The following is a 27,918-nucleotide window of genomic DNA, read 5'->3' as shown; positions in this document are numbered from 1 at the left end:
TTATTACATTTACTGCACACTGGAGCAAACTATAAAATTTGCAAACCTTCTTCCCTTGTCCGAAGTGGTCACTAAACAGTTTCTGGGTTGGCAAAAGCTATATTAAATTCGCACAAAGGCATAACTTTTCACATTGTGAATATTTTTCCGTTACCGACTTTTATTACATTCCCCCATATGTGTATGTTGTAATCTTTTAGAGCAAACATAACTTTTTCATGAATAAGTTTTATTACATACACTATGGGGCACATTTACTAAGGTTCGAATATCGAGTATCGAGGGTTAATAAACCCTCGAATTCGACCCTCGAAGTAAAATCCTTTGACTTCGAATATCAAAGTCGAAGGATTTACCGCAAATCCTACGATTGTTCGATCTAAGGATTTTAATCCATTGATCGAAGGATTTTCCTTCGATCAAAAAAAAAAAACCGTAGAAAACTCATGGGGGAGGTCCCCATAGGCTAATATTGTACCTCGGTAGGTTTAAACTACTGAAGTATGTAGTCAAAGTTTTTTTTAAAGAGACAGTACTATCGAATGGTCGAATAGTCTAACGATTTTTAGTTCGAACCGTTCGAGTCAAAGTCGTAGCCGAAGGTCGTAAGTAGCCTATTCGATGGTCGAAGTACCCAAAAAAATACTTCGAAATTCTACGTTTTTTCACTTCAAATCCTTCACTCGAGCTTAGTAAATGTGCCCCCAAGTCTAATAATACTGTAAGAAGTGGCCTCTAAATAATTTCCGGGTACACATTAAATCCGTGCAAAGGGAAATTTGTTCAGGCAAAGGCATACATCTTTACATTGCAAATAGTTTTTCCTTTACCAACTCTTAATACATTCCTCCATTTGTCTTTTATGAGTTTAAAAATGGAGATAAAGACTTTGCAACACGCTAATTACACCAGCTCTGGGAGAAATACTGAGGATCACTTCATTCTGCCTACTATATTAAATAGTCAACTCTGACAATAAATTTAAACATTTCCTGCACAAACGACAAATATATTGTTTAAGATTAATAGTTGAACAATGCAATGCATATATTATAAAACTATTGTGCACAAACATACAGAGTTTAACATGGTTTATATTCAGTATACTATAAAACTTTCTTGGTTTGCATTTCCCTACAACAGAACCTGACACTTTAGGCTTCTCCTGTAAATAACTGTTCCCTGAGCAAAAAGGGAAAAATTAATAGCCTCTAAATCTTTTAACTTTAAACTTTGCTGAAGTTTTGCATGAGAATTACTTCATTTTGGTTTAGCAACATCTAAACTGGCAGCATTTCGTACTCAGCAAAGCAGCTGAGTGCAATAAAACAGTGTAGTGATTGCAATCAGTTCCCCCTCTGGAGAAATATATTAAATAGTGACACAAATGTACAGCACCATCTCCAAACAATCTTCATTTTCATATAAGTATAAATCAACCAAGGGATTGAATTCCTCCATTCTGTTTAGCAAGAAAGACATATGTCCTAAAATGTGTTCAAAAGGACCTTGGCATGCTGGTCACTTATCTATCATTTGCTCTTGTAAAATCTCTCTCTAAAAACTTTAAACTTTGCTGAAGTTTTGCATGAGAATTACTTCATTTTGGTTTAGCAACATCTAAACTGGCAGCATTTCGTACTCAGCAAAGCAGCTGAGTGCAATAAAACAGTGTAGTGATTGCAATCAGTTCCCCCTCTGGAGAAATATATTAAATAGTGACACAAATGTACAGCACCATCTCCAAACAATCTTCATTTTCATATAAGTATAAATCAACCAAGGGATTGAATTCCTCCATTCTGTTTAGCAAGAAAGACATATGTCCTAAAATGTGTTCAAAAGGACCTTGGCATGCTGGTCACTTATCTATCATTTGCTCTTGTAAAATCTCTGTTTGAGATTTGGGAATTATGTTTCAAAAACAAATTGTGAAGCAAACAGTCCTGTGGTGAAGGTGCAATAAGTCAAACATCCAAAGCAGACCCATAATACTTTGAACAGTCAGCCACGGCTAATATCTAAGGGAATCAGGGGAATGAAACAGATGCAAAACGTGATGTTTAGTTAAATTTCTACAAAAAGCATCTTTTCAAGCAAAACTAAAGCAGAAATGTTGATGTGAAAAACACTCAAGGGGCTAAGCTATGTTAAAGAAGCAGAGAAAGCCTTCAATATTTTGGAATCAGGGAGATTAAACAGTCAACTGCTCTCATATTAAATCTTATCTGGTATTTTCTGGCAAACTACACATCAATGTAGCATTTAATTATGAATTTACAGTTAAATGTAGTTAAAAGCTCTGAAATTTCTGTTTAACATGATATGCAGACTTTGGGGGTTCTTTGCTATAATGCCAAATGCCCATGATTCACTGTAAACATTCCATGATGTTTAACAATGAAATGGTTAAAAGAGAAATAGGCACAAAATTGCACCCCTTAGGGTCCAATCAGGGCCGCTCCGTCCATGAGGCAAGGTGAGAATCTTGCCTCAGGCGGCACGGAGCAGTCAGTTACCAAGGGTGGCAAAAAGCCGCCTCTGGTAACTTTAAGTGCACACTGCACTAGCGATGTGACCCCTCCTCCACCCACTCCGACGCTGGAAGTTAGAACAGCGGAGCAGGGGGGGGGGCGGCATTGGGGCCTTAGGCGGCAGCAGCCCCTGAAACGTGCCTGGGTCCAATTATGGTATGAAAAATGAATCTCAGTGCTCAAGAATCAAAGTATGGTGCAAGGTGAAAATGGCATAACTAGACTCAACAGCAAAAAATTAGGGGACTCCAATCCTCAAAACAAGGTTCTTATTTGAATATATATATATTGATATATATATATTGTGCATTAGTCAGGAATCTCAAGACTGCCACTAAGAACCTCCTATACCTTGGCCCCTTTCCCTAGTAGCTGCTGGGTGTTTCTATTACCAAACCTCTGATTGCATGGATTAACCCTTTAAGTGCCAGCAGAATTTCGCATTTCACTTTGCATTTTCTTTGGGGAAACCTTTAGTTTACATGGAAACCTATACATTGTTTTCTCAGGAGAACCAGAGCTTTTCTAAATCTGCAATAAAATCTGCAATAACTAAAATGTGCCAAAATTGCAATAGAATCACTGAAATAACATACAAAAGGTATTGCACCATATGGTTAGTGAATACGCTATTCGTAATGGCAGTAAAACATTTTTTTTTCTGGCAAAATAACAAACAATGCGTTAAGAAAAAAAAAAGCCACAAAATAGTGTATGTGGATATGCATTTGTACATTTAGCAAAATTGCGTGTTATGTACATGTGTGTGCGGGTGCAAGTGTGTGTGACCCCCCTGATCCCCAAAAATGTATGTGTGTGTCTGCGTGGAGGTGTGAATTTAAGTGTGTATCAGGGTAATTGTGTGTATAAGTGTAACACTAACCTGGATAAAACATGACAATCCATCTGGGGTTTCAAAAGGAGGGACCCAGGAAGAGGAGGCAGAAGTCTTTATTGAAGGTCCAGTAAGTGGACCTTCAAGCAGAAGAAGGACGCTTAGAATTCACGTGCCTGTTACTACCTAGGGGCATCGGGGCGATCGCACCCCAGGGGCCACTCAATCCCCTACTCTGCTCGTTGCCTAGGGCAGGGGAACGAGCAGAAGTGCAGAACCCGGAAGTGCAGCAGAATCTACGTTCTGTAGCACTTCAATAAGTTTATCCACAGAACATAGATTCTATATTCCGTGGCATTTAAAGGGTTAATATACTACAACACAATGGTATAAACAAGTAAGAAAAGTGCCAAAACATTTCTAATATACACATATATTCATAGGGTTATCTTATCTATTTGGAAAACTCCATTAGTGATGTCAAGAACAGATCACGATAAGGATGGTCAAAATATTTAATCATTTCTTTGTAGGTGGGGCACAAAGCTGCCACAGTTTTGGTCTCTATTTCAACACAAGAGGAAATGTTGCCAGTTGTTCAATCTTTTAAGAGCTACATGTAACACTCTATGAGAGAGTAAATGAACAGTAACATCAAAAAATGAAAGTGTTTTAAAGTAATAAAAAAATAATACAGTGTTGCCCTGTAGTGGTAAAACTGCTTCAGAAACACTACTATTGTTTATATAAATAAGTTGCTGTGTAGAAATCGGGACAGCCATTCAAAGGAGAAAAGGCTTAGGTTACACAGCAGATAGTAGATAAGCTCTGTAGAACATAATATATTCTTTTATCCACTATTTAACCTGTGCCATATAGACTTTTTTCAATTTCCACAGCAGTTTGTTTAGATGAACTATAGTAGTGTTTCAGAAGCAAACAGATCAGTGGCAGGGCAACAGTACATGATATTTTCACTACTTTAAAACAATTTCATTTTTTTGGTGTTACTGTTCCCAACGGAGTTAGTCAATGGAAAATATTTATTCTACCAATGCAAACAGAATATTTGTAAAAATTCAAGTTTTTGCATTTTGAGTCAGAGAAAATTACTTTCATGGCTGTAAGTGATTTCTTCCACACTTGATATGACTTGTTAAGTATGTAACAATTTGCATTTAATGCTGACTTTTAATGGACATGAGGGTAAATATCAGCATTGTATAATGGTTTTATTGTTTCATCTTTAATGTAATGCTAAGTTCTAAAATATCTTTTTGAACGGTTTATAGTGCATGGTAATATCTATACTGAATACATGCTATAGGAGGGGCATCACTTTTGGTGGTTAGTCAGTGGTTTGATCTACTGATTTTAACTGCCCCTGCTCAAATTTACATTATGCCATCAACCCCTTCGCTATTTAAGGTAAGATGATTATCAAACAGACAGGAAGCATTTGGGGGGGGGGGATAAGAAGAATTATGGGAAAGACAAGCTGCGTCCAAGGCATATCAAGGCAGATTTTACACAACTTAAGAGGACTTCACTGCTGCTATAAATCCTGCAAGATGAAAAAAAAATACATTGCTATGCCTCACTTATGGATGAGACCTCTGATGCATTTATAGTCAGTGTTTTCTCTTTGGTTGTGTAAAATCTGTCATCACACTCCTCATGGCAGCAATCCAAAGCTTTATATATTTCAAATCAGTACATTGAATTTAATTTCCATGCCTTCTCTTACAGTTCTAATTTTCACATCTAGGTTAATAAATGAACCATACACTATCAAAATAATACTGACGGCTATAAACTTTCAGCAACATAGAATTATAACTCACATTACAGCCTTTAAACAACTTTCTTTGTTGTCAGCATTTGTGTTTCATAAATAAAAAGATAAAAAAAAAAACATCTGTAATGCACACATAGCAATAGAAACTTGGCATTAACTATCAATAAAATGCTGATTGAATAAGGCTAAACTGCTTATAGAGCTTAACCTTTTGCTGCAAACAGAATTTGTAACATATTGCAGAGCAATGCATTGCTGCTTTCTATCAGAGCAGAAAACACAATCTGTTAATAATTAAAGCTATTAAAAATATACAACTATAAACCCTCTAAAATGGAGGGTTCTCTTAGTCACATATAATCCCCGTCATGTTGTGCTTTCTATCATTTAACATTTTGTTCATATTTGATATTGTTAAAATGAAAGTGTACGGTATATTATTCTAAAAGGGAAATTCAGGCCCCTTAGGCCATTGTGCGACAGAGAGTCATGAGTTGTGAATCCTGATAACTATAAGACAAGATGCAACGTTTGCCAGAGTTTAGGAAGTTTGCCAGCGTTTGTCAGAAGCAACAACATAGCAGGGTGGTTTTGGTTGGGAAAGTTGCCATCTTATAGTGGTAAATGTATTCTCAAATGTTTAGGGGTGGCTTGGATAAATGTATGGAAGAATTCTTGTTTGCAGATTTAGTGTGAGAATACCTAGTGGCCTAGTGGGACAGTGTGGACACCGCCATGTTCACTGCAGAGAAGCCCACTGACTCCTCTTTCATGTGCCTCTTCTGGTTTGTCGCACATAACTTTATGATTGATGTGCGCTTTATGCATTATTTGGTGTGGAATTCAACTATTTAATGGTGCCATGAACTAATTCCATTGCCCAACGTATGTAAGTCTATTATCAGATAGTTCCTGGGTCTGTTTCTTGTCTAGTTTTCCTGTTCTTGATCCATGCCTGTGCCTGACCTCTGCTTGTCTGATTCCTGTAACGACCGTTGCCTGTTATAGAGCATTCTTCTGGATCCTGACTTTGAGCTGCTTTACTATTTGGTTTGACCCTGGCCTGTTTCCTGACTACGCTCCTGGTTCCTGATTCTGTACTGCACTGGCCTGTCCCACAACTACGCTTACTCTTTCCCCATCCTTCTTGTCACACATTACAGCTCCCTTTACACATTACGGCTCCCAGAACTCTTGCCTTAGCTCTCTCAGATTAATACCTGGCCGCACACAAGTAGTGAAGGGCTCCTCCCGATGCAAAGGTGGTGGTTATAGGCAGAAACGTGAGCATGGCCAAAGCCTTGGTGTTAGGTTTGGGTTACCATATGTGACACATAGTTAATCTGGATACATATTCAGTGTGTTGCCCTCATTAGGTCAACAGACCAGCTAGTAGGGGAGAGGGAGTTGTTTTGAGATGGGTAAAATGGCAGTATCTCACAACTATAATGAGACCCTTGCAGGGTCTTATTTCTTAAAGGAGCCACAGAGTTGCAAAGCTGCTATACTACAGTTCCCCTTCACACTTTTGCTGCTTTTGTTTGATAATGGAATGAATTTTAATCTTTCTGCATGGACCTGCAAGGCCCCCATAACTCCCTATTGCTTGGAGAAGGTTAGAGTTATATCCAAAATTTAAAATCCAAAGGAGCAGGCATTCTACTTGTGTAACACCTCTCAACTGCCTCATTTCTCTTCTTCTGTTCTTTTACTTTACCTCCAAGGCTAAAGTCCAATAAATTAAGTTAAGACTCTTTATAATTTGAGAAGATTGACACTCACCACAAATCATGTAATTGGGCATAACATTCTAGCTGGTAGATAATGGTAATTAATTTACAGTAAATTTATATATATGCATGTGGTATTTAAAGCTCATGGTTTAATACAGACTCTCTGTTAAATGTTCTTCTGATTGCTTGATTCCCTACTGTGAGTTTCCAAAGCATGCAGCTTTTACCTTTATCACTTTTGTAATGTAGTACCAAATGATAAAATAATATATTAGATAAATAGATTTTTTTCATAGTTTCTAAATGCTTCAAATAGGGACAAAAAGATAATCAAGTGTAGGTCTCCTATTGAAAGAAGACAAATGCACCACAGCATTTATACAATGCTGTCTTTGAGGTTTCAATGAAAAGTGCTGTAATATATTACTGGAAAGAATCCAATATCCTCGGCTGCACTGTTTACTTAAAGCCTAAACTATTTTTTCTTAAACCAATTGAAACTGTCTCTTCCTATACTTTGTATTCTTGTATAGTGTTTACTCTACATAGGTGCTTATTAACCTCTGCTTTCATGTCTTGGTGCTCTATATATACTTCAATTATAGCTGTCAGGACATACATGGAGCAAACTTCACAATAATTACTCCGCAGACGATAATATTTTAATCTGCAATTTTAGAGTACAATCGAAGGCACCCCATGCTCATTATCTCCTTCCATCTCTCTAGGCAATTGAAATAAATCAACAAGCCATGGGAAGTGAGAGATTATTTGTTTCTTTTTAAATGCATTGGTTTTAAGCAAGTAGTAATTTACGAAGGAAGTGATATCACTCCTATTTTTTGTTAATAATGTTTTGTCTGAAGAAATGGCTGTATTTCTGTATACAACCTGTATGTTCAGTGTATACATTCAATTACTGCACATCTCTGGGGAATAAGTTGGCACTTTAGAAATACGGATTGTTATGATGATGATTATTATTATTAATATTGATCCTTAGAAAAAGAACCAGTTTAATTCAAATTGTCTTTATTCAAAAAAAGGTGTATGGAATCCAGAACCACTTTCCAAGTCTGATTTTTGCTCATATAGAATACGTCCTTCAATTACATCTCAAAATGAACTAATGTTAACAATTAGGGGGTTATTTATCAAAGTCCGAATTTGTCTCAATATTTTCTGCTACAAACTCCGATAAAATCTGCTCGGTTTTTTATGCTTATTTATTATTACATTTTCCCAAAAATTTGCTTTGCGGAAAAAAAATCTAATTTTCTAGATTTTTCATCTGATTTTCAAGATTTTTTCAGATTTTTCACCCGAAAATTCAGATTTTTGCCCGAAACTTCAGAGTATTGCACGAAACCCAGCACACATCAAAAAATCATTGGGACTTCTCCCATTGACTTATATGCAACCTCCACAGGTCTGAGATGCCAGATTTTCAGATTCAGACTTTTCCATCCTCAGGGTTTAATAAATTCCGATGTGTGATTTTTTAAAAGTCAGATTTTATTAAAAAAATCATGAATTTTCAGAGTTTAGTAAATAACCCCTATAATGTGTATGCAATTTCACATTTTCATTTCTCTCATTATGCATACAACACTTCATAAGCAACAAACTCAATGAACTGTCCCCATTAAATAAATAGTCCAGTCAAGGATAATTGTAAGAAGAGGTCAAACGCAGATTAAATGCTCCAAAATACTGGGTGCTTTCTGCGTTTGATCTCTTCTTACAATTATCCTTTACCGAGTTATAAGGCTTCATTGGACAGAATCAGTAAGAATCGGTCTAAAACTGTTAGTGAATCTTTTCCTGACTGATACTGAAAAACTGTAAATAAATAGTCCATGACTGAACTGGAAAAATCATTTGAAATCAAGACGAATCAGTAATGTTTTAACAAAATAGATTGAATTCTGGTTGAAGGGGCCTCTTGCAGTTGGACTGCTCACCCTAGAGAACAACATGTCAGAGCATTCATTTTGTTGGAAAAAGCTGTAGAGATAATAAAATGGAATGAGACAGTGGGAAATGGTCCGTCACCTGAGTAAAATGTCCAGTGAAAGTGTGACCCCACTGTTCTATATTTTGTTTGATGTATATGAAGGTGGCAAAAGCAAAACAACCTTAAAATTGACATTTTGTGGCAGAGCAAAGCCAAAACACTGCATATATATATATATATATATATATATATATATATATATATATATATATATATATATATATATATATATATATATATATATATATATATATATTAAAGGAAGTAACACACTGGACACAGAAACTGTAGATTATAATGCATAATGTACCCCCTACTTAAATTATATTATATATAGATATGTATATATATAGATATTAATAGTCACAGGATTGTAGGATATCCAAACGCACTGCTATTCAAACTATTAGTAGTCAGCAAAAAAATAATTTCACAGCATATTTTTATGCTATTTGAGTGCTCTCCTCCATTTCCAAGATTCAATATTAGTAGTCACCTTGGAATTATGTGGCCTCTGCCCTCGTGCTTTTATATGGTCACATAACACATAACATAATGTTATGGCATTTGTATTGTTTTATTCAAATAAAACATTCTTCATCCAGCGCTACCTTTGTTAGTATGCACTGTATTCATTGAGACAGTGGGTACTGGTACCCAAAATACATTGTGTATAGCACAGAAAGCCAAACTGGTTAGAAAAGTGTATTATGTGCCTGCCACTGGCCTGTGCAATTATCACAGATCCGGAACCTTATCATTGTTCCCAGGTGTTGCAAAAACTGAAACTGGTGTAAGTTACTTATTATTTGTATCTCGGAAGGGGTTGGAGTACACAGTAAGATGCGGGAACCAAAGCTGGATTGCCCTGGAATTAAATGGATCTACAGTTTTGCTTCAGATATACAGATGGGATGCTTCTCTTTGACACAGTAAAGAGATAGTGACCACTATCAGGACAAGATTGCGCATGTTTAGCCTTAATTAAGCTTCAAGGGTGACAGAGAGACTCCTTTAAAGGAGAAGGAAAGCTACGGAGACATTTTATTGCCAATAGATTAGCCACAATAGTGCAAGCTATAACACTATATTTATTCTGTAGAATGCTTTACCATACCTGAGTAAACAGCTCTAGAAGCTTTCTCTGTTTGTTTAGGATAGCAGCTGCAGTATTAGCTTGGTGTGACATCATTTTCTGCCTGAGTCTCACCCTGCTCACTCAGAGCTCTGGGCTCAGATTACAGCAGAGAATGGAGGGGGAGAGGAGCAAACTGAGCATGCTAATGCCCAGGGCAAGAAGGTTTATGCTGAAAACAGGAAGTCTGATATGGAAGCCCATGTGTACACAATAGAAGAAATGTGATGTTTCTTTTGACAGAGGACTCAGAGCAGCACTACTTTGAGGGTTTACTGGTATATTTATATAGATCTTTCTGATAAGGCTTACATAGTTTTAACCTTTCTTTCTCCTTTAATAATACAAAGTGCTGCTACATTAATGCACTGAGTAATCTTCTCTATAATATAGGAGAAATTATCAGTAGTTTATCAGATTGATTTCAGTCCTGGGGGGGGTGGATGCAGTCCAATTATGCCCATCCAAAAATGACTTAATTTAAATTACAATCAAAAAGGGAGCCGTGTGTCTAGCATGAATATAAATGAACTAAAGCATATGATGAAAGTAACTAGATTCTTTAATATGTTTATGCAAGGTGCAGGTGGTAGTGGCATGATAGCACTACATTTATAGGAAAGCAGTCTAAGATAGGTAAAAAAAAAAGTGCCAGAGGGACTAGGATTAGTTGCAAACTGTGAAAAAGGGCAAAAATATACTTTTCAGCTTGAAGTATTTAAGGACATGACAGAAGAACCTGAGGGGAGACATATGCATAAAAATGACTGTTTACTGTAAATAGAAAATGCAAACTTAGTTTAGCAAAAATGTTTCAGGGAAAATGGATAGGAGTGTATTTTCCAAAGTGCATTAGCATTTTTATTGCCTCTAAGTCACTACAAAGTGTTTGGCTGTTGGTTTCTATCAGGCTTTATATATATATATATATATATATATATATATATATATATATATATATATATATATATATATATATATATATATATATATATATATATATATATAGATATATATATATATATATATATATATATATATACTGTATAAAGGACAGTTTCTATGTAATTTCTATTCACTCTCTTAGAAACCAAACTGTTAATCCAAATTCTTATTGTTGAACAACAAACTCCTTCTTATTGAAACTTAAACTGAGTTTTGAAATAGGAAGCACATTTCTTTCTGTCTGTATGCAGGACTTGAATTTTGATGACATTGTGCTATTTTGCTGTAAATATGCCATATTAATAAAAAAAACATTTATGGAATGAGCTCAGAAAAAAATGTGTTGCATACAAATTCAGGTTTCTTTGCTTGTTCACAGACAATTTCCTAAATTCATAAATACCGTAATGATCCTTTAAAACAATTTGAAGTGATGTATGACAGTAATGATGGCAATAAACTAGAGATATTATCTCTTGTCCTAATGCTTTTTCTTTCACAGTTACCGTACAATCAAAACTGGGAATGGCTTTATAACTAAATGTTGTTCGGTAAAGAGAACACAACATTTACTGGTGCATTGGTATATTGCTGGTAAAATTACTTTAACATCAGATGGGTGTAAATACATTGATCACATGTAGCTTATAGGGATCTTTTACACAGCATAATGCAGTGTGCAAAAAAAAAAAAGAAGCAACAATCATTTTGGAGCACAGAGAGACCTCCGTCCCCTTGAATAATAAGCTACATCCCATCCCCTAACTTGAATTTCATTTATGGGTAGTTAATGTATTTACATCTATTAACAAGACATGGTATTGTAATGCAATTGTCACTAATTTAGTGTTTATTCCATGAGGGTCCAGAGTTTTGTGGTGCATTTGGTACTTTGGTTGTGACCCTTTGTATCAGTGAGACCCTTTGTTATGGTTTTATATATAGCTGGTAAGTCTAAAAAACTGAACACTGAAGAATTTTGCTACCCTGGGAGTACATTAGAGTAAACATTTCAAGACCTTCTCATAGCCAGCAGCAAATATTTATTATCACAAATCACCCATAGGCCAAATAAATGAACCAGATCGCTCATGGAGTTACTGTAAACGCTAAAAAAACTCTAATAAAATAAATACATAAATAAATAATTCTTAACAAACCCCTTAGGGTCCAGTCCACCCAAAATGTACCTTATAACAGAATGCTCTGGAGAATTGATACCCACCAATATTCAATTCAAATGTACTGCATCTTTGTGACAGACACACATCAAATTCGTTCTCCAGAGCTGAGAGTTTATGTATGGGAAGAATATGGCTAGACAGATTGATTGATAGATTACCTGTGACAGTAGTTTTATTCCCATAGTGTGCATTGTAGGATCCAAATCCAGGTAGTTTTGTCCGTGTTGTCCATTTTGTTGGTATGATTCTCCAATGTTTAGGTTTATTATACTTCATACTTCACTTGCCATGTTTCTCTTGAACCAAGGATTACAGTGTTCCCCAATTTCTGGTGCATGTTGCATGAGGCTAAATTGGAACTAACTGATTACAGTAATTTACAGATTGAAAAAAAATCACATTCTTCCATTTAGTTTTACAAATAAAAACAATTCTTTAAAAAAAATAGCTTGATTGTTAAAAATCTATCTGTCATTGATTTTTATTTTATCTAGTGTTCTAGAAACACTAGTGCGGGAAACAACATGCTAAAATCATGAAACATTTTGAATCATACAAATTTTTCAGATTTGTCACTAAAAATTGTGACTTTTTCAGATTTGACACATGAAAACTATTAAATCAGTGCAGTGCAGATTAGGATATCTTCGGGACATCTCCCATTGACTTCTACATGAACTCGCCAGGACTGAGTTGGAGTACTTTTTTATTCAGACTTTTAACATGCTGATGGTTTTTATATGAAAAAATTGTGTTTTCCCATTTAAAAGAAAAATTCGAACTTTAATAAATAACCCCCATAATGATGTTGTGTTTGCAACATCAGTAACACAGCTTAAGTTTTTGATGGGAGCATAAAAATCTGTGTTTGTGTTTTGAATCTACTTAGAATTGATGTTGCCATGAGTGCATCAACTCTAACACCAGGCTTTATTTATGGTTAACCTTAAATGTCTCTGTTACACAATGGATTAGATGTATCCCTTATGGCCAGCATACAGCGAAGGCTATTACAGACAAGAGGTATAGAATTAACAGGTTATAATAGTCTTAAATTGCAGCCATGGGGATGAGCAGCATTGTGCAAATAGGAAATATACTTTTGTGTTCTTCATTTTAAACTAAAGATGTATACAAAACAGGGCAGCTTTGTTAGACCTTATAGAAAAATCTCTAAAACCTTGATCCTAGACTTTTTTAAGTGATATTTAAAACATAAAAAGTCTGCCATTTTTATGGTTCAGTATTTCAAGACACTTGCATGGGTTTTTCCATATTTTGTTGGGATCCATTAAAATGATAATCGGGATGTCCAACTTTTGAACCTCCATCTATTGTGGCTCTCTCTCTCTTTAACCTCACAAGCATATGATTTTGGTGGATATTTAAGTTCTAGTTCTATAAAATTATGAGGGGATACATGGATTGGACATCTTTGATGTATATTTGCAATGTATCTTTATAACAGCTAGTGCACCATAAATGCCTTTTTTAGTTGCTTCAACACTGTTTCACTGTCACGATCGCCGCCCGGAGCAGGTCCTGGAGCTCCGGGCGGCGCGTCCTCCCCTGCCGGCGTCGCTCCCAAAATGGCGGCGCCCATGGCCGCCACGTGGGTAGCGGCGCCAGCGCGATGACGTCAGCGCGCCGACGTCGGCGCAAGGACGTCAATGACGTCACAATGGCGCCAAATTCAAAATAAAAACGCCATCTAGACGCCAGAATGGCGCCCAAGTATAGGATTACATTTCCTAAGTGTTTCCTGGGTTTCCTGTGAGCTGATTTTGCTGATCCTGTTCCTGATTACTTATCTTGACCCCTGCCTGGACTTTGGACTTTGCTGTTATCTGCCTGCCCCTGAACTCTTGCCTGGATCCTAACTACTCTTTGAATTAACCCTTTGGACACCGCGACCTTGCTCCCTCAAGAGGGCTTCCTCCTCGATCCTGACTACCTCCCTGGAGGGAGCTCCCGGCTCCCTGACATTCACATAGAGGCCCTTTGGCAACTGTGTCCCAAGGCATACAGAATGTAATCAATAATGCCCTACTCTAACATTGTTCCTGTTCCTTTCAGAACCCCAACCAGCAGCACTGAAGTATTGGGCCCCAGCAAATACCAAAAAAAAGTCTCTTAGGCATTTATCCAATACCTCTTTGTTCAGGTGTCAGTGGGGCCTGCATTTCCAACATGAAAAGTAAGTTATTTTGAGTCTAGAATTGAAACAGAATGAAAAAGCACTTTGTTCCTCATTGAATCAACCCCACTGAGAGATAAAGAAAAATGAAAAAGCAGTAGGATGAAGAAAGAAGTTTTTTCCTAATGGGGGCAAACATCATGCAGGTTTTCAAGGAGAGCTGCAGGAACCAACATTGTGCAAAAAAAATAAAAATAACAGAAGTCATTGCTGGCTATATCCTGTGCACCTACAAAGACATGGTTTGAAATCCCCAGCGCATATTAACAGCGGAAATAGGCGAATGCTCACAAGTCATTGGAAACTGGTTTTCAGTTATCATACTCCTCTTAATTTAAATTGTTCAATTTATACCCAAAGCTTCCAGCTATGAAGATAAATTCAACTTTTTTTTTCATTCAGTCATTTGCGGGGCTCCCCTTGGTGGATTTTGTTCATCATTATTTTAGGCAGCTCTGTCATACATATTGTATGTAGCAGTTCTTTATCAGTGGCTATGAGAGAGCCGCATTTGCTTTTTATGAGCTAGATGGCAACCCATGGCTTCCAAAGAATATTTCCATTAGCATATTCAGGAATAACAAGAATGCTACATTCACTTTGCTCTCAGTTCCGTTCTGTTGCTTTCTCTAGATAAAAGACTTTTACTCAGAAAATTATTTCATACCATTTAAACTGACAGCTTTATTTACAATGCTTTCTATTCTTGCCTTGATTAAATCGTATTTGCTATATTCTATATAAATACTGTACTTGATGTTATGCTTCTTGGATTAATTAATCACACTTTAAAGGGAACGTTTCCTTTAAAGCTCTACAATGTAAACAAAAATATACTGAGAAAAATTGCAGCTAAAATATACGGAGAAAAATTGCAGCTTTTTTTTAAATAAATTATTTGCCCCTGTCACAGAGCTTACTGAGAAAGAATACAATTCTGTGCATGCAGATTCTCCCTGGAGCCCCCCTGACTTGGATGGATTCTGTTCTTAAGATATCCTGTTCAGATCACCTTCTATTATGCAACACATACACTGTACATTACATATTTTCCATTTCTAAAGTACTACACTACTGTACAGTGGAACATCAACAGAACAAACAGAGGTCAATAAACAAATTAAATAAAAAATAAATACAAAATATAGTTACGTTCAAGTTTAAATTGATATGGAAATGTTCCTATAGAAATCATAGGAACGTGTCTGTATCAAGGAGGTGCTGCACACTGAATATTTTCCTCTAAAAGCCCCCAAAGCAGCTGCGCAAACTTTTGTTTGTTTGGCTTGTAGGAATGGGCGAATTTTTTCACCAAGGAAATTACGCCCATAGACTTGTATGGCGTTGCTAGTCAAAAAAAAAAAAGACACGCGTCTAAAACATTTCACTGCGAGACAAAAATATTTTGACGCCTATAGACTTTAATGGACGTCGGGGACATTTCGGCGGTGGCAAATTTCTGGTGAAACAAAATGGGACAAATTCACCCATCCCTTATGGTTTGAGCCACACTTGGCTGAATTTGTGGTTTTCCTATATTTCTAAAGAGCTTCTAAAATCTAAAAATGGTGTATTAAGTGAAAAAATCAAGAAAGCCTTTTATGCCAAATTTCGCCAAGTAAACATTTTTGAAAAACTTGATTTTTTAAGGTTTTTGAGGTACTTTTTTGTTGGACTATTCGGCACTTTTATTGTTCGTATTTTTTATATTTGGATCTTTTAATAAATTCAATGACAAGCGTGGTTTTCTGGTTTTAGTGTTTGTGAGTTTAGCTGTGGTTTAAAAAACCTTCAAACCCACTAAAATCTGACCTTTAATAAGCCTCAGCATGGCAGTTTGTTGGGGTTTTCTTAAGCGGATGGAAAGAAGATTTAAATTATGAAGGTAGACTGTCAACTGTGTGACAAGAGCAAATTGGAACTAGTATTAATTGGAAGTGTCAGTCACTCAATCTTTTTGGCTGGGATTAGAGGAGATACGTTGACTATGCCTACATGTCTCTGCAAGTGCTGTGTTCCACTATAGATGCAAAGACACATGTTAAAGATTGAGTCCCCAAACCCAGTGCTGAGCATAGACCACACCAGCATTACATGTACAACAAAACATCACTGCCCTAAACTAAAAGGCATCTATAACCTAATTTTTAAAAGCCTCAGAATGCAATTTCAATCTAGGCAGGGTAGTACCACACACTTCAACAACAAATAGCTATGGGTCTGTGGTTTCAATAAGTTTTTATCAACATTCATTTGGACATTAGGATTTTGAGCTAACATTAATAAAGTTAAAAGTTAGAATTCAAAATGGGCTACAAATGTAAATAAATCATGAAATTTCTTTTATTGTGGGCTGTGCTTACTTTTTTACATGATTGTAGTCGTTGGATCTCCTCATTGCATTTATGTAACGCCTTCACAGTTGCTGTTAAAGGGGTACTATTGATCACTACAGGGCAACCTCATACTAAATGGGTGAGCATTTATAGTAGCTGAACACACCTGTCTCCCAACACATGTCACAGTCTACTCTAGTCTTGCCCTTGCTCTTGTCTTCTTTGTATTAACTAATTGCAGCTCCTGGTGACTTGAAACATTTTTTAAGCACCTGGATAGCATTTGATCAAATAGAGACCATATAATTCTTCAAAAAAGGTCAAGGATCTTGCACCATCAGCAGGTTTGTTGTGCTTCTGGTTTCCTGCACAATCTCTGTAGACTATATTTAGTGAAACATTGAGCTGTAATTATCCTATACGGAATACATGTCTTTAAACAAAGGAAGGATAAACAGTTTGCCCTGGTTACTCACTTGTCTGCACCACATAGCACAAATTTAAATCAACATCAGAACTTTTTCCAAGTCTGCCCAGAAATTGCAGATAACATTTCTCAGTGGTGGCAACTCTAATTTGTAGTCAGATTCAGAACATTTACTACATTCTGTTTCAGAGCCAATTCTTCTTTCCTTTCTGCTTTGCTTGCAGCCAATTTTTTTATTCTTATAGGTTCAATTAAAAACTAAAGCTTGTAGCAAATTAAAATGACTTGCCTTCTTATCAACATCTAGCTATCCAGCTGTTCACAATATTAGCATTACACATAGCATGCAGTATCTTGTAATGTCCTCTGTAGGTTTTCTCTGTTCTGCAATTAATTACTTGTTGTGTATGTGCTTATGTCAGCCCAGCTTACGCTTGGCTTCCTGTTTTTGCAGTCTTTTTCATCCAAATAAATATGCGGGGCACATAAATCACAGCATACTCGGAAGAGTTACTACTTGTAACACTCTTTATTATGTACCTTCACGAGACTTCACTTAACAGGGAGAGCTGAGGTTCTCAGAAAAAAAAGAGAAATATGCTAAAGATGGTGAATAGATTTTATCATATTTTACAGTGTAATTCTTACAGTGTAATTTGAGCTATCATTGAAAGTGAGCTATTTGATAAAGTTTCAACAAAAGGGACACACACCTTTAAAAAGAACAATTGCCAGTTTCCAGCTGACCAGAGTGACTCTTTTACATACAGAGAAGGACCTATTTCACCTTCACGGCCCATGGCCAAATATAAAAAATATGAATTAAAAAAAAAGCGATGAAGGATGCACTAAAAAATATGAATACGTTCCTCTAAAACCTCTAAAAAAATCAGTCAGCACAGCTCCCATTGACTTCTATAGAACCTCAATTCCTTTTACTTGGCAAAGTTAGGCATTAAAAGCTTTTGTTTTGTTTTTTTTACTTAATAAATTATGAATTTTTAGAGATTTTTAGAAATATATGAAAACCTAAAAATATTTGTGATACGTGCAAAATGCAAATACTCAGTGGCCAATCATCAGGTCAGTTGCACCATACTATAATGCAACATTTAATTTGTTTAAACATTTATATGTCGTTTTCCATAATGAAAATGTTTAATATACAAAAACACTTTTTGTTTTCTTTTTCTTTCTTCGCTGACGTTCTTATTTTAATAACTGAACAACCAACAGTCCTTTGGCTACCGTTATATTAAAAAAATCTGTACTCTGGGCAGCTCAGCAGCAGCACTGAGCACTAATCCAAATCCTTAATCTCCAGTGCAAATTAGATTTTATAAGAAATAATTCCAACAAATTGTGTGGAAAAGCATGTTAGAAAATGATCAGTAAATTGATACCAAAGTGCAATTAAGGGCAATTCAGTTTTTTAACATTACTAGTAAATGATCCATTATATTTTAAAAATAGTTTCCCATTTATTGAGTGGAATCTATGGTTAGAATTATATTCATTGAGGTTAACCCTTCCCTTGTCCTTTAAAAGCATCAGCATTTCTTTAAAGGGATACTGTCATGGGATTTTTTTTTTTCAAAACAAATCAGTTAATAGTGCTGCTCCAGCAGAATTCTGCACTGAAATCCATTTCTCAAAAGAGCAAACAGATTTTTCTATATTCAATTTTGAAATCTGACATGGGGCTAGACATATTGACAATTTCCCAGCTGCCCAAGTCATGTGACTTGTGCTCTGATAAACTTCAATCACTCTTTACTGCTGTACTGCAAGTTAGAGTGATATCACCCCCTCCCTTTTTCCCCCCAGCATCTGAACAAAAGAACAATGGGAAGGTAACCAGATAACAGCTCCCTACCACAAGATAACAGCTGCCAGGTAGATCTAAGAACAACACTCAATAGTAAAAACCCATGTCCCACTGAGACACATTCAGTTACATTGAAAAGGGAAAACAGCAGCCTGCCAGAAAGCATTTCTCTCCTAAAGTGCAGGCACAAGTCACATGACTGGGGGCAGCAGGAAAATTGACAAAATGTCTAGCTCAATGTCAGATTTCAAAATTGAATATAAAAAAATCTGTTTGCTCTTTTGAGAAATGGATTTCAGTGCAGAATTCTGCTGGAGTAGCACTATTAACTGATGAGTTTTGAAAAAAACATGTTTTCCGATGACAGGATCCCTTTAAGTATTCTTTGTTATGTGCTATGCATCATTATGTTAAACACACACAAGGACTGAGGCCCTTTAAACTCAACAGAAATGATTAGATCACTTGAGCAATTGTGTGCTCACCATGGCTTTCTGTTGCACATCACACACCAGTAATCATCGATAATAGCAATGTATGATAATTCTTTGTAAATTTTCTACTCTTCATTTTGAATCTTGAGGCAAAGAAAACATTAACGTGAAAATTTAAAAGGTTTCTGTTTGTTTAACTTTCACTGCTATAAAAAAATGCTTTTATAATGTATTTTATATCTATTGAGCTGATGCTGAATTAATGACATCTCAGATGTAGCACATAACACTTACACAGCAGTTAACGGGCAATTAACCGTATGGATATATTACATAAAAGGACTTTTGAAAAACTTTTAAGTGTTCTGCTCCACCTTTCTTTTAAGCAGGATTTGCTTGTATTTTGTATCAAGTAGGGAAACAAAATCATTTACACGTATTACTGATGTTTTTATGTATGGGTTATTTTAACTGTAACACACTAAAAATATCTGTTTTATAGAGCATAGGCAATGGTTTCCCAGTCTTTGGTGCTTTTGTATGCGCAAAAATTATCAAATTAAGCACAAAATTATATTTTAATAAAAGACAAAAGGTCATGTTTTGTGGAATGCACTTGACTTTTATACTTACCCACAATGTAATCATACCCTAGAAACATGAAAAGCTCTGTAAAATGTAAAACATTTTCATATACAGTAAATTACATGACACACATTTACTTTTTAGATCTGTTGAGCAACATTTTTTATTCATATTCTAAGATATTTTTGTAACAGTTTAAACCCACATGGGAACATGGTATCCAGTTCATTTTTGTGAAGCTTTTTAATGCCTTTGGCATATAGAAAATTGAAGATCAAACATTACCTATTATCGCCACAATGCATATGGCAGCTGTGAGTCGCCAAGGACAAATGAAAATGCGTGCCCTAAATAACTAAATGATGTGTGACATCAAATTACGGCATGATGTTCCTTTTATTCATTGGGGTTGTACTGGCAGAATGATATCTACAGATTGATCTGACTTCCCTAAAGACAACAGTTCCCTCTTCTTTGTTACTTTGGCAGCATACTGATTATGCCCGGCGTCATCAGTTTTTGGATTTTGTAAAGAAAAAGTACAGAAAGAGAGTTCCAAACCTACTTTAAAAAGAGAGCATATTATTTTGCCTGTAAGGAATTTCCCTCAATTAAGCTTGCAGAGACAAAAGTAGTAGTTCGAATCCAAAAATATTTAATCCTTACAATGGCATTAGCAAAAAAAAAAAAAAAACCATAGAGCTAAAATAAAAAATATATAGTACATACTGTTGAGGAAGAAATGTTTAGGCAAAAACAAAGCATTATTACAGATTACAGATTATTACAGAAAAAAGTATTTCAGTATTTAAATACATATATATACAGTATGACAAGTAGAAGAAATAGCTCCCTCTACACTTTCATGCATCCAAAGTACCATTAGAACTGGAATTTCTCAAACTGGTGTCATAAAGATTCAAACCAGGTTTACTGGTGGGTTTGAGTCCTTCAGTGAAAAAAATGCTGATTATTATTACTGGTAAAGGTGGAAACTGTTTAACACATGCTCTAGCTGGGTTTCAAAACTTTTGTAGTCTCACTTATAGGGGCATATTCACTAAAGTGCGAAGCGGCCAACGCTAGCGCAAATTCACCAGCGTGACGTCATTTCGTTACTACGACGATTTACTAACGGGTGCTGGCATAAATTCGCAAAGTGGACCTACTCTAGCGCTACTTTACACCCTTTGGCCAGGCGAAGTTGCGCTATGGCAAAGGGACGTAACTACGCTAATTCACTAACTTGCGCTTTTTACTGAATGTTACCTCTTGCGCCAGACTTGCTTTCACCACCTTAGACCAGGACGAAGTGCAATAGAGTAGATAGGGCTTGCTAAAAAGTTGCAATTTTTTCTAAGTCCCAAAAAACGCTGGCGTCTTTTACTTTTTTAAGGGTGATAGGCTGAAAAAGATCGTAAATTTTTTTGGGGGTACCCTCCTTCCCCCATTTCCTAACATATGGCACCCAAACTATACAGTGAGCACATGTATAGGGTAAAATAACAACTCTATTTAATTTTATTGAGAATAGGAAGAAAAAAGTATGTCCCATAGCATTGGACCTTCCCACTATTTTGACTTGAGATCCCACTACTGTAGGATTAATACTTAACTTTTACTTATGACCACCTAAAATTAATATGAACCAAAAAGTGTGTACATTAAAAACAAGGTTAGGCAAGGAAGCTGATTAGACACTAAGTCAGCAGCTAATAGACAGTATTTAAAAGTTGAGATTGTGATATGGGTTTTAACCACAGTAATAAGTTCCCCAACAACGTTCTCAACTGCAGTAGATGCTGGTGAAACTCAGTATACAAGCGGAACGGGTGGTATTTGGGGTTGTATTGGCACCTTGAGAATGGACCCAGCGTGGTTCGTGTTCAGCAAAAATGCCACAACAAGCACCTTTCACTTAAGATGCCTGTAATTAAATGCGTATGCAAATGACCATGGTTATCATTGGCGACAATTCAAGTAAGGTTACAGTGAGGAGGGATTGTCATATTGTAATGAATCATCTGCTTCCTCCCACACCGCCCTTCACATCTATATCACCCCCTGTATCGTGGCCAGAAAAAGGTATCAAAGTGATAAGAGGAGGAACAGACCTTCCGGTATCACGTACATTCCCCGCGTCCTCCCGCACCACCCTTCCTTTGAAGTTAGTCCATAGAAACTGGACACAAGTAGCCAGCTGGCGGAGTACAATTAAGCTAAAGTCGGCGTATCGTAGCACCCCTCCCCCACTGCCCTTCACATCTATATCACCCCCTGTATTGTGGCCAGAAAAGGGTATCAAAGTGATAAGAGGAGGAACAGACCTTCCGGTATCACGTACATTCCCCGCTTCCTCCCGCACCACCCTTCCTTTGAAGTTAGTCCATAGAAACTGGACACAAGCAGCCAGCCGGCAGAGTACAATTAAGCTAAAGTCAGCGTATTGTAGCACCCCAAACCAACCCTTTGACAAAGCTTGCAGATTGGCGAGCGAAACGCGCGTCAGGCGCTTCTAATTTTTTAACGGTTAGGCAGGGACGGAAAATTGGCTGAGATTAGTGAATGCGCAGAAGGGTGACGTGGTTGATTCGGGGTGCTACGAACCAACCATCTATCAATGGATGGTGCTACCTACTGCCTTTCTGACGTATTTGATCTATTTTATTTTATGAAGCTTTCCCAGGCTTGTGTAGTGTAATGTATTTGCTGCTACATATACGTCCATTGTACTTTAACTTGGCTCCGTATGCAAATTAGGCATCGCTAGCATAACTTCGCTTTGCTTGACAAAGCAACGATAGCGCAACTTTGTTACCTTTCAACTCCATGAGAGCAACTTTGGATTTTAGTGGATTAGCCGTGCCCTGGTGGAACTTCGCCTGCCGAATCGCGTCGAAGTGCGGGGAAGTGCGACAAAGCCAACGCTGGCACATTCGAAGGTAAGTCAATTTGCCCCATAGTTTTTTGTGCAAAATGCCACATCCTGACCTACAGACACTTCAGTCCTTTACAATAAAGCCCTACTCAATTCTTCATTACTGTTACATTAAGTAATACATATATTTTTATTCCCTTCATTGATTATACACCAGGCAAAGTTGGGGATGTGGTTAGGGCATACGTAAACATTGACATTTCTACTTACTATCCACGTATTTAGGTATTTTGCATCTGGATTCATGAACATGTGTGGGAAAACATAAAGTAGAGCACTTCTGCTTATTATAATGGCAAGGAAAGTCCCTTGAGTTTTCACACAAAGGTGACAGCAATGAGCCAAGAACAGAGTGCCAAAGTATCAGAGCAATTTTGCAATAAGTTTGTTTTTTTTGCGCATGCTTAAAAAGATTTAAAATGATCCTACTGTACCCCCAATTGACCAAAAACTTAAATATGATGACTATGCCTTTACTCCTGTACCTTTACTATCTAGACTGACTTCTAGAGAGTACTCTATAAAAGAAAAGGTCTTTAAGTATTTTTCCTAGTTTGACCCTTCTCAAACAGTCCCAAAGTTCCTCCTCTTTTTTTCAACCAGGCAACATACTGCTGAGCTGCAGACACCATTACAACTTGTTTTCCTGCTTCATCAAAATAATATGACCCAAATCAATGATATTTTAAAATTACATTCTTAATTAACTGGTTCATTGGTAGCCTGGGACACAAAAAGAATAAATGGAGGAAGCATGGACAATCATAAACTATAGAATTATTCCTGTTAATCAAGTAGATTACGCCATAAAAATATAAGGAAGAAAAGCACAGCACAACGACAATGATCACATAACACACATTACACAAGGGTTTGTCCATAGCTGCTGAATGACTAAGATATTACAGCAATTACAACTACTATAACAGTGAGCAAATATAAGTTGATAATATTAATAAAATACCAATAACAGATGTTAATTATTCTCATTCCTTTACACTAGCTGTGTAAACATGTAATGCTTGAAAAGATCCAAGGATACAAACTGACATACTGTATAAAATACGCTTTAATGAAACTAAAAATATGAAAATTGAAATGTTGTGTTCTTTATACTAAATATCTATGGATTTTAAAAAGGTTTCATCTATTCTGAAACTAAAATCATATTCTTCAAGTTATTCTCTTCCAAGGTCCATCATTATCTCATACAAAAATGAACAGTAAATACTTTACTAACAGTTTCAGCAAGATTAAAACTTTTTCTTTTAAAGAAGAGAATACTTTAAAGAAAAGCAAAAAGGTCTTGTCTGTTCCTGATATAAACCTGAGACTTAATGATATAAAAGACTGAATATAAAAGCATACAACAAACAGTTGCTAAATAAATACTGAATTCAACCATAAAACAAATGTAGGAAAATCCTAATAGCAAGGAAAAAACAAAACATTTACCCTATTTACAACTCCTACTCCTTTCACATTGAACTAGGGGGCTATGCTATGATGTGTACGATTTGGGGCAAATCTAATATAATTCAATAGCAATTTAATAACATCATTGAATAAAATATACATTCTTTCAAATTTAAGCTTCCTGAACTCAAATTTTTCAAGATTTATCGAAAACATTTTAAAAATTGAATGAAAAAAGTGCTGCAACTAGTACCTGGCACCTTCTATAGAAATCTCTGGGAGGTGTATTTTCAACATTCTAGCTATTTTATGCAGTAGCGTAACTAGAAGGGGGCTGGCTCTGATGCGTGATGCACCCCCTGCTCCCCCAGTAGTTCCGCCACTGATTTTATGTGATTTTTGTTGTGACAGTTTTTTTAATGTGATTAAATAATCCCGATTCATACTTTTTCAGTAATATGAACTTATTCATAAAAATAAATGGAACAATGTCATTTTTGTTGCCAATGAGATTTTCTGATTCAAATTTCTAATAACTATGTTAGCAACTGAGAAAGAAAAATTGTGATCATGAAGACTATACTGTATTGTGTTTAATTGTAATTTTTTTTCACAAAATTTCTAGAATTTCAAATTAGAATTTTAAAATGCATAAAATCGGCCTATCCATGTAGTTGCAATTACTAAATACAATAATGTAAGTTTATTTTACTTTAGATTTTAACAAATAGTTCAGGTATTTAAGCATTGTTTAGAGATCAAAATAAGATCAAAATAAACCTGAAAAATTGATTTGTAAAGTTTTCCCACAGACTTGCAGTGCATTTAAATGTTTACGAAATCTAAGACTTCTGGGCAACCTTGCAAGATTTCTCTCTTTCTATAGGAAACAATAGAGTTTGCTCTGTATACTCTTTTTATAAATACAACAGTCAGAAAACTACTCATGAGATAAAATTTGAAATACATGCTAGAAGGTTTGGGAATGGCCAATGTGTTGCATATAGTGATGTGCGAATCAGACCCATTTCGCTTCAACGAAAACTTGCGGAATTCTCGAAATGCATTGAAGTCTGTGGGTGACAAAAATTGTATTGAGGCATGACAAATTGCACAACAAAATTTTTCACCCATTATAGTCTATGGGCATCTTTTTTGTGTCAAAACTTGGCGAAAATTTTCAGTCATCACTAGTTGATTATCTAATATATTGCCTGTTTCTGTGGTCGCCCAGATCTGTCATCTTACATTTTCACTGACTCCTCACCCTTTTTATACAAGTTGAAAGAATACAAGGGTGTTCAAAATACTGCAAGCTGTTTTAACAGAAAAAGAACCATACCACAATATAACATATCAGAATATTATTAATTGATTGACCAGAATCCTAGGTAGCAATGTGAAATTATAACCCTTGTCTTAACATTCCCTAATCATCTAACAGTACAAAGGTTATGAGATGGACAGGCTTCGTGTATATGCTAGAAACAAATGATATGATATATTTGTAACACAATTTGTTTTTGGGCCAGGTGGGCCTTATAAAAACATGATGGAGTTGATCTATAAATACTGGGCAAATTTTACCTGATTAGTAGCCCATAGTAATCATCCAGTGATTAGATTGCTTCAGCTAACTGAGGTACAGCACTAAGTACAGAATGCAGAAATGAAAGCAAGGGAATTGGTTGTCACAGTATACTGTCCAAGTGCAGATTTGCCTGCTGTTGATTAATTCCTTTTGAGTATATGGTGGGGTGGCTCATTTATGAGTTCTGGATTGTTAAATGGAATTTTACTGTGTTGAGCTTATTTCAGACTTAACAAATCTGCCCCTTAGCATGTTAAAATGACCACAGTCACAAAGCAATGCCTATTAATCCGAATTTAGATTTGTGAGCTACTCTAAAAAAAATACTCATTGAACTTGAACATGTGCTTATTTATTTGAGGAAAAAAACCTCAAAACCGCAAATGCTTAAAAGTATAAACAAAAAAACTTGAACACAGAACAATAGCATTATACATAGCTATAGCTACATAGTTACATACATAGTAATAATAATAATATAGTAGTATAGTATAGTAAAATATATATATATATACAAGGGAAAGTTGTGCTCACCCCTATTTTTTAAAACCATTAGGCGGGGGTGCAATGAGGGTGTGACCACAAAATACATATAGTCAACTACAAGAGGTCCTCTGCACTCAACCCATTATCAATATATTTAAGATTTATATCTAAAAAATGCCTTACCCTTTAAACAACACAGGGATTGTTTGTCCATATATTGCAATATATTTAAGCTGGCCAACTACTGTACGTCAAAGTCATCCCATATCTGGCCAGTCCTAAGCTTAATTTTCATCTGATTCAAATCTTAAATATATTGATAATGGGTTGAGTGCAGAGGACCTCTTGTAGTTGACTATATGTATTTTGTGGTCACACCCTCATTGCACCCCCGCCTAATGGATTTAAAAAATAGTGGTGAGCACAACTTTCCCTTGTTTGTTATAGTTATACAGGAGCAGTGACCAGCTCCATGTGTAGCTCCCACCCTTCCCAGCTATAGTCAGGTGATCCCACTGGTGTCTAATAAAAGGGCAGCCAAGTTTGGGAGTTTTACTTTGAAAGCAGCTAGTAAGTTGCAGGTAAAACTTAGTCCCTTTGTAATTAAGCAATTGAATTCTTAATGAATCAGATGAAAATTAAGCGTAGGACTGGCCAGATATGGGATGACTTTGACGTAGTTGGCCAGCTTAAATATATTGCAATATATGGACAAACAATCCCTGTGTTGTTTAAAGGGTAAGGCATTTTTTAGTAGCAGTATGCACAAAATGTCTGTCTTAAATATATTGATAATGGGTTGAGTGCAGAGGACCTCTTGTAGTTGACTATATATATATATATATATATATATATATATATATATATATAGGCTATTCATGCATAAAATGAATACACTTTGATTTGATACACAAATATCCTGGTGTTGCTGGTCTTCTTGAAGTATTTGAATTATTTACCGTGCATCCTTTGTGAAGATATATATATATATATACACTGTATATATACACTGTATATATAACCTGCCTAACTGCTAGTTGATCCAGGGGAAGTAAAAAAAAAAACACTTGAAGCCTCTCCAATTTGTTTCGGGGGGGGGGGGGATACCTTCCTGCCTCCAAGATGGCAATCGGACCAGTCACTGGATCAACTTGTATCATATCATCCCTTATGCACCTCTATTGTGAACAACCCCACAGTCTTTCCTCATAGCTAAATTTTTCCATATCTTTTACCAGCTTAGTTGTCTTTCTTTGCATCCTCTCTAATTCAATAATGTCAAGTTTGAGAGCTGGAGATCAAAACTATACAGCATATTCTAGATGGGGCAGCGCTTTGTACAGTGGAAGAATAACCCTCCTCCTGTGAATCTATGTCCCTTTTAATACTGCCTTATTTGTCATTGAAGTTGCTGACTGGCAATGCTTGCTACAGCCAAGTTTATTATCTACAAGGGTTCCAATGTCCTTTTCCATTATGTATTTGCCTAGTGCAGTCCC

This window comes from Xenopus laevis, chromosome 8S (assembly GCF_017654675.1).
Source record: "Xenopus laevis strain J_2021 chromosome 8S, Xenopus_laevis_v10.1, whole genome shotgun sequence".
Lineage (NCBI taxonomy): Eukaryota > Metazoa > Chordata > Amphibia > Anura > Pipidae > Xenopus > Xenopus laevis.
The sequence above is the reverse complement of the archived record's forward strand: the minus strand, read 5'-3'. Positions refer to the sequence as shown.